The sequence below is a fragment of the Dipodomys ordii genome, unplaced genomic scaffold (genome assembly GCF_000151885.1).
Source record: "Dipodomys ordii isolate 6190 unplaced genomic scaffold, Dord_2.0 Scaffold39, whole genome shotgun sequence".
In the NCBI taxonomy this organism is placed as follows: Eukaryota; Metazoa; Chordata; class Mammalia; order Rodentia; family Heteromyidae; genus Dipodomys; species Dipodomys ordii.
This window is the reverse complement of record NW_012267255.1, coordinates 9,291,671-9,299,339: the sequence shown is the minus strand read 5'-3', so window position 1 is coordinate 9,299,339 and position 7,669 is coordinate 9,291,671. Positions and strand designations below refer to the sequence as shown.

Sequence of the window (7,669 nt, the reverse complement as noted above, 5' to 3'; positions counted from 1 at the left end):
GTTGTAACTGGAAATTCAGACGTTGAGGAACTCTGAGGCCAGGAGGCCGAGGGAGGGACTTTGCTTTGTGCTGCCCTGCTGTCTGCCACCCCCCCACGCACACAAGGTGTATGTGCACATGAGAACGCGTGTGTATGCGAAGGGAAGGTGGCAGTCTCCTCGGTCAGGCAGATCCCCCAGGCTGACCCCCTCGGGTGACCTCCCCAGGCTGACCCCTCAGGCTCAGACTTCCAGGGTCACCCCTCGGGTGTCCCCTATGATGACACCCTATGCTGACCTCCCCAGGCTGACCCCTCAGGCTCAGACTTCCAGGGTCACCCCACCGGGTGTCCCCTATGCTGACACCCTCACACGTCAGCGGCCGCAGTGCGGAGCCCCGCGAGCGGGGCATGGGGAACCGCGCGTCCCGCGGGCGATCGCGGCTCCTGGCCGGCGTGGGAGCAGCTGCGCTCGCCGTCCGCACCGGAGTCGCCTCAGCAGACACGATGGGGGCAGCAGAAGATTCTCTCTTGACTCTGAAGTCGGTGGGGAAGCCCCTCGGTTTTCGAGACGCGGATGCAATGCTTGTCCCGGATGAATTTCTCTTTCGCCGACAGACAGCCACGTGGGGCGCACAGATGGGTACGACCTTGATGGACAGCTCCTGTAGGTTCCATGGTGTAATGGTGAGCACTCTGGACTCTGAATCCAGCGATCCGAGTTCAAATCTCGGTGGGACCTTGCATTTTAGGTGGAGAATTGTCATTTCCACCAGAGACCGGCCAGTATTGTGCTGGGTGGGAGTATGGAAGGAGCTGAGTGTGTTATAAAAGGACTTCCCTGACCGGGAATCGAACCCGGGCCGCGGCGGTGAAAGCGCCGAATCCTAGCCACTAGACCACCAGGGAGCTCGTGCAGTGACTGCTTGGTGCCTTTCCGTGTAGGGTGTGTTTGCGGGGTTCTCCGAGATCGGAAGGGATGCTCGGTGGGGTTGGGCTGGTGGCGGCCTCTGTCGGGCTGGGAACTGAGCTTCCCTCCTCCCGGCAGTGGCAGCGCTGCCCGCTCTCCCGGCCCATACTCCGCACATCTCAACCGGCCGCAGTTTCCTTTCAACCCTGATGCCCAAGCAAAACACAGCCCCGCCCGACGGTGCCGCTCTTCCCGTGTTTCCCTGCAGTGGGCCTGCGTGCCAGCCGTCCTGAGTGTGCGGAGCGCGGCCGAGCGTACGGGGACGAACACGAGAGGCAAAAGATCAGGCAGACGTCTCTGGGTGCGATCGAATCACCAACCTTTCGCTTAACAGCCGAACGCGCTAACCACAGAGTCAGAAGGGAAGCCTTATTCTGCATCTGCATGGACCAAGGCCTGGTGGACGCGGCTTCCGGGGCCTTGACCAGGCCTGGGGACACCGGGGTGGGCTGCACGGCCCAGGGACAAGCCGGGGAGGCCGGGATGCGACGTGCGTTCACCAGACGCGGGGATTCGGAAGCCGCGAGCGCGCACGGAGGCCTGCGCCCTGCGCCCTGCGCCCTGCGCGGGCCCACCGTCCGCGCGGGTTCTCCTTTCAACCTCGCGCTCCGGGAACACGGCCGCGCTCCCTGCCTGGCCACAGCTGTCCGCGTGACCAGGGCCGGAGACGGGCCGACGGCCGCGCTGAATAGACGCTGTGGGCCTTTCACTTGTGGTGGGGAAAAAATAGACCGGACAGGACGGGCGTGCGTGGCAGCTAGTAGTACTCTCAGTACTCTCGGGTGGGCTCGAACCTCTGACCTTCCGTGTATAAAGCAAAAGTGTTCCTGCACTGCGCCACGAAGACTTATGCACAAGCTATTGTTAGGGTGTTTGGAAAGACAGCCTTTGGTGTGTGTGTGTATGTGTGTGTGTGTGTGTGTGGTGTTGACTGAAAGAGCCCCGATAATTCGCAAAGCCTCCAGGAAAGAAGCCTTGTGTGTTGTAACTGGAAATTCAGACGTTGAGGAACTCTGAGGCCAGGAGGCCGAGGGAGGGACTTTGCTTTGTGCTGCCCTGCTGTCTGCCACCCCCCCCCACGCACACAAGGTGTATGTGCACATGAGAACGCGTGTGTATGCGAAGGGAAGGTGGCAGTCTCCTCGGTCAGGCCGACCCCCCAGGCTGACCCCTCGGGTGACCTCCCCAGGCTGACCCCTCAGGCTCAGACCCTCAGGGTCACCTCTCCCGGTGTCCCCTATGCTGACACCCTCACACGTCAGCGGCCGCAGTGCGGAGCCCCGCGAGCGGGGCATCGGGGAACCCGGGAACCGCGCGTCCCGCGGGCGATCGCGGCTCCTGGCCGGCGTGGGAGCAGCTGCGCTCGCCGTCCGCACCGGAGTCGCCTCAGCAGACACGATGGGGGCAGCAGAAGATTCTCTCTTGACTCTGAAGTCGGTGGGGAAGCCCCTCGGTTTTCGGAGAGAGAGGCGGATGCAATGCCTGTCCCGGGTGAGTTTCTTGTTCCCCGACAACCACTTGGGACGCACAGATGGATACGACCTTAAAAAAGAATCTCCTGTAGGTTCCATGGTGTAATGGTGAGCACTCTGGACTCTGAATCCAGCGATCCGAGTTCAAATCTCGGTGGGACCTCATGTTTTAGATGGAGTGTTCGTTCCTCTCTTCCGGGGTCTCGCTTCTTGGTTCGTGGAAGGGATCATCTCAGGGTCCCAGCGACCCTCCCTTCCTCTCCGTGGACATCTCGTCCATGTTTTTGTGGGTGCGCCTGTGCTTAGGACTCCTGGGGGGTGCGGCGGGGGTTGGGCGATGCCTGAGGGCGCCTGAGGGCGGAGGGTCACGCATCTCAGGGCCCTCCGGTCTCTAACCTGACATCGCGCGGTCACACCAGGTCACACACATCGCGCGAGGACCGGAGCTCAGGCCCCAGGCCTACAGCCTGAGTCCCCGAGGTCGGGGCGACAGGGGTATACCGCCCACCCCCAGCTAGAAAATCTTTCCCCTGCCACCCTCCAGGGGCGGGCGTGGTGCCCAGGCGCGGGGTGGGGGATGCACGCGGGAACAAAAGTGTCAGAGCCATGGAGCCAGACCTGACTGCCGTGACTCGGATTCGAACCGAGGTTGCTGCGGCCACAACGCAGAGTACTAACCACTATACGATCACGGCGCGCCACAGGCGCGCTGCAGTTCTCATCTTCCCCGCCGAAACCTCGTCCTTTCCGGCGTCCTGCGCCCCGCGAGTTCCCGCTCCGAGTTCCCCTCGCCCGACCCAGCCGTTCTCTGAGCCCCAAACCACAACCTTGGTCCTCTGGCGTTCCCGCCCACCAGGGCGGCGCCTCCACGCCATGCTTGCTTTGCAGATGATACGATTCCTATGGGATGGCTTTTGCACACTTGTCTCGTGTGTATGTGTCTGTAGGGTGCAGAGCGAGTGGGCTGTCGCATGGCTGAAAAACCCATTTCCTCTTGTGTCGACCTAGTAACTGTTCTTTTTTAAATCTTCCTTGCGTTCACAGCGTCTAGTTTACTCTTCCCACAGCCTGTGTTTTGCACTCGCCTCTCTGAACTGCTGCTGCTGAAAAAAGGAACTTCCCTGACCAGGAATCGAACTCTAGCCACAGCGAGAAAGCGCCGAATCCTAACCACTAGACCACCGGGGAGCTGGAGGGTGGCTCTCTCCATTTGTGTGTGGGAAAAATGCAAAGGGATTTCTCGGCTGGGCCTTAGGGCGAAGGAGGGGTTGGCCTGGAAGCCGGGCCCTCCCGCCCGGCCCGGGCCCGTCGGGTGTGCCTAGACAGCGGGGCCAGCTTCGCCGCACCCCACCCTCCTCCACGGGGGCGCAGCTTGGCCCAGGGCCAGCCCTAAGGAACCGCATGGACTCCTCTCTAGCCCAGCTGCGGTCCTGCTCTGTGGAAGCTCCGATAGCGGAATCCACGAGGACCCGCGGGAGGCGAGCAGTGCGACACCATCACGTCCCCATCGGTCTTCCATCTCTCTATGCTTCGGAGCGGGGTGACCGAGCGGCAGCCTCAGGGTGGCCTCTGGACTCGGACTTGCGCCCGTCAGCAGGCGCTCTTCCGCCGAGCTGCACCCCGAATCCCCGTTCGAGATCTGTTTTTAATGACATCCTAACTTCACCGTCATTTTGCAAGGAGTAGCTCAATGATGCACCCCAGTACTGAGGACATGCTTACACAGACACACGGAGAGAGGCGCTGATGAAGGCGCTGGTCCCGACCTCCCTGTGGTGCTAACATTCTCGTGGGGACACCCGGGCCGGGGTCGCCCTGTCACGAAGGTCCCGTCAGCCTCGATTGCCCAGAAACGTCCCGCCCGCCGCTCTGCAGCCCGCCTCAGCCGTCTTCCCTGCTGACGGCTGCCGTGGAGTACTGAGCTGTCAGCACCTTCCGGGGCTCGTGAAAACTTGCTTGTTTCAAGTCATCTTGTACAGATCGCTTACAAATACATCAACGCAAAGTTGACCAAAACTCCCCGGCTGTGTAAGATGGAGTCCAAACGCCTGCCGGGCGGGCAGAATATTTGGCTGTCTCCGCATCCTTCTTCCATAAACGGAAGCTTCTCGACTGCGAGGAGTCCGCGGGTCATTCGCCAGGGCCTGGGAAAGGACCAGGCTGGTGATTTCATCCGAGAGCTTAACTCCGAAGGCTCGAGGTTTCTATTAAGAAATGCGACACAAAGGACTTCAGCGAGACAAAAGACACCACACCCCCGTCCCTGGGTGGGCTCGAACCACCAACCTTTCGGTTAACAGCCGAACGCGCTAACCGATTGCGCCACAGAGACGCGGTGAATGCAGCTGCCACTCACTTCTAGACGGCACAGATTGCCCATCCCCTTCCTTCACACCTGCAAACACGGGTGTGTAAGGCCCAGCCCCGCGCACTGCCCAGACTGAGGTCACATCACTGGGCGCTTCTGGAGGTGAGATGTGGCCAGGACAGTTAACTGGGGAACTCAGATGGCGGATAGACACATCCAAGGCTTCGCCTTTTAAAGTGAGGTAACCGCCCCGAGGCCCCCACTTTGCCTCCTACGCGGCTGCCCACGCCAGGCGCACACAGTCCGTTCCCTGCGTGGGGCGCTCGGGAAAACGCGGAATCGCAGCGTGGTCTCCACCCCACCCCGCCGGGCCTGGTGCGCTCACCCTGCAGCCCCTTTCCCAGCCAGGCCTGCCCGGAGTCAGGCGTCCGGATGAGGATCGCAATCGGCCTCGGGGATTTTAGAAGAATCGAGAATTGCAGCGTTTAATTTAAGGTACCTCTAGAGACCCTCGACCACTGTTCACAGCGGTATCCGCTACAGGTCGAAATCTCGGGAGAGTACGAGGGGAGGAAAGAGGCAGGCTGATCTAACGGTGGAAGAAAAGGGTGGGTAGGACAACACGGTAACAGCACCGGGCCATTTTTCCTTACATGTTTTGCACCACCCTCCACCGCCTCCAGCTCGGGTTTGTACGTTGTCTTGAGCTGTCCAAAACAGGCGTCCGTCGCTGACAAACTAGTCTTCGCAAACGCAAATCTACCTCCACTTTTCATGTCGGGTCCACGACCACCCAGACCGCCTAAAGCTGAAAAACCGCCAGCCCGGCCTCACAGGTAAAAGCTAATCCTTACAATAAGGTATGTATTACTTTCTGGGAGACTCGAAAGGTAGACCATCCCAAAAGCTAGCAAATCATTAAAACTTGCAAATGGTACAAAAGCCGCAGCACAACACCAGACAAATAGGACAAACCAAGAACCACTCTAACACTAGTAACAAGATTATCAGGGGAGAGCGCGCACGCAGTCCCCCACTAACACAAATTACGCAGTCGAGTTTTTCCTATTTGGAAAAATCGCAGAGTTCAGCGAGCCCCAAGTGCAATGGACACGCCTCGCCCTGGGAAAACCACCTGCCTGATCGTGGTATTTCCCCTGCCAGGTAAGTATGAGAAAATTAGCCTACCCATCCCCTTCTAATTTCACATGTTTTCACTGTACACATATGGTCATCAGCCTTCAACCCCCCCCCCCTTTCTCCATTTTTGGGCCTTCCCAGGCCTTTCGAACACGTGTCACCCTCCACTCCAAGTTTTGCTTCAGTGCTCTCTCCTATCACACCGAAAATCCATGAGTGGATGCGATAGGGGGCCCGACCAGTAGCCCCCGCGGCATCCTCATCAGCATAGAGAACGCCCTCTCTGTGACGTCACTTTGTTCAGAGGCTCGGGCTGTTCATGGAATGGCTGTCCCCTCTGGAAAGTCGCTGACCTATGAAATCCCTGCACCCGAGGCACCTGGTTTATTTTGTAAGGGTTTCAGCCTTCCCTCCCAACCAAGAGAGATGAGGACCTAGCTGCAGATTACTGCTTTCTCAGCGATACTAACCCTCACCTGTGATTCTCATTCCTCGTCCTCAATTTTGTTGTTCCAAATGTAGTCTCTCCCGTGTTTCTCAGAGTTCTCATTCAGAGTCCCAGGAAGAAGACCTCTCCTCTGCCATCTCCCTTCACCCTTTCTGTCGTCTTCCTTCTTTCCTTTCTTTCACTTGGTTTGAGTTTCCAAATAATAGCTAAACTCCTGTTTGTTTTGGTCGTGGGGCTTGAACCCAGGACCTGGGCGCTGTCCCTGAGCTTTTTCCTTAAAGGCTAGAGCTCTACCCACAGCGCCACTTCCCTTTTTCTGGTGGTTAATTACAGACTTTCTTGTACCCGCTGGATTTGAACCCTTGATCCTCAGATCTCAGCCTCTTGAGTAGCCAGGATTACAGGCATGAGCCACTGGCATTAAAACAAACTCATACTCAGAAGAGTTGAACAATCTGAGAACACCACATTTTCACTGGTTTCAATTCTGAAATACCAATTTTGGCACACATTGAACAAACAACTATTTAAGCTACCTGTGAACATCAGCTTCCAATCTCAAATGATTGATGTTAGAAGAATGAACTTTTACATACACACTTAGATGGAAGAGGTGAATGCTTAGAAAGCATCTCAGTTTCACTGGTTTTGAGTTTCCAAAAGAGCTATTTTAGCTTGCATTCAACTAATTGAGCTTGTTTAAGCCACCTGTGAATATTAGCTTCTAAATTCCAAACAGTAAATGGTAGCTGAACATTCCTCTCCCTCTCTCTCCCTCCCTCCCTCCCCCCACTCTCTTTTTTCTTCCTGGGGATACTTAAGCTTGAATTCAGGGACTGAATGTTATCCCTTAGCTTTTTTCATTCAAGTCTACCATTTGAGCCACACCTCCACTTGTGACTTTTTGGTGGATAATTGAAGATAAGATCTCCTTTTTTCTGCCTGGACTAGCTTTGAACCACAAACCTCACATTTCAGCTTCCTGAGTATCTAGGATCTAGGCATGAGACACTAGCTCTGGATTCCTTCCTTCCTTCCTTCCTTCCTTCCTTCTGCCTATACTACAGCTTGAAATCAGATTCTGGGCACTGTCCCTTAGTTTCTGTCCTCCCCCCTCAGGGCTAGCACTCTGCCACTTGAATCATAGCTCCACTTACAGCATTTTGGTTGTTAATTAGAGATCAGACTCTCATAGACTTTCCTGCCCTGGCTGGCTTTGAACCACAATCCTGAGATTACAGCTTCCAGAGGAGATAGGATTACAGGATGCAACACTAATGCCTAGCCTGTTACTTTTTCTTCCTTCCTCCCTCCCTCCCCTTCCTTTCTTCCTTCCTTCCTTTCCTTCCTTCC

At 56.9% G+C, this 7,669-nt stretch overlaps 5 non-coding genes across 5 annotated transcripts; 2 read left to right on the top strand and 3 right to left on the bottom strand.

The window, feature by feature from the left end:
* The first annotated feature begins 648 nt into the window (after positions 1-648).
* Trnaq-cug lies at positions 649-720 on the top strand. Its single transcript has one exon. It is a non-coding gene; the product is annotated as a tRNA-Gln (tRNA).
* A 95-nt stretch (positions 721-815) lies between these two features.
* On the bottom strand, positions 816-887 carry Trnae-uuc. The gene has a single exon. It is a non-coding gene; the product is annotated as a tRNA-Glu (tRNA).
* A 1,624-nt stretch (positions 888-2,511) lies between these two features.
* Positions 2,512-2,583, top strand: Trnaq-cug. Its single transcript has one exon. It is a non-coding gene; the product is annotated as a tRNA-Gln (tRNA).
* Positions 2,584-3,043: 460 nt separating this feature from the next.
* Positions 3,044-3,115, bottom strand: Trnah-gug. The gene has a single exon. It is a non-coding gene; the product is annotated as a tRNA-His (tRNA).
* Positions 3,116-4,678: 1,563 nt separating this feature from the next.
* Trnan-guu lies at positions 4,679-4,752 on the bottom strand. The gene has a single exon. It is a non-coding gene; the product is annotated as a tRNA-Asn (tRNA).
* Between the last annotated feature and the right edge of the window lie 2,917 nt (positions 4,753-7,669).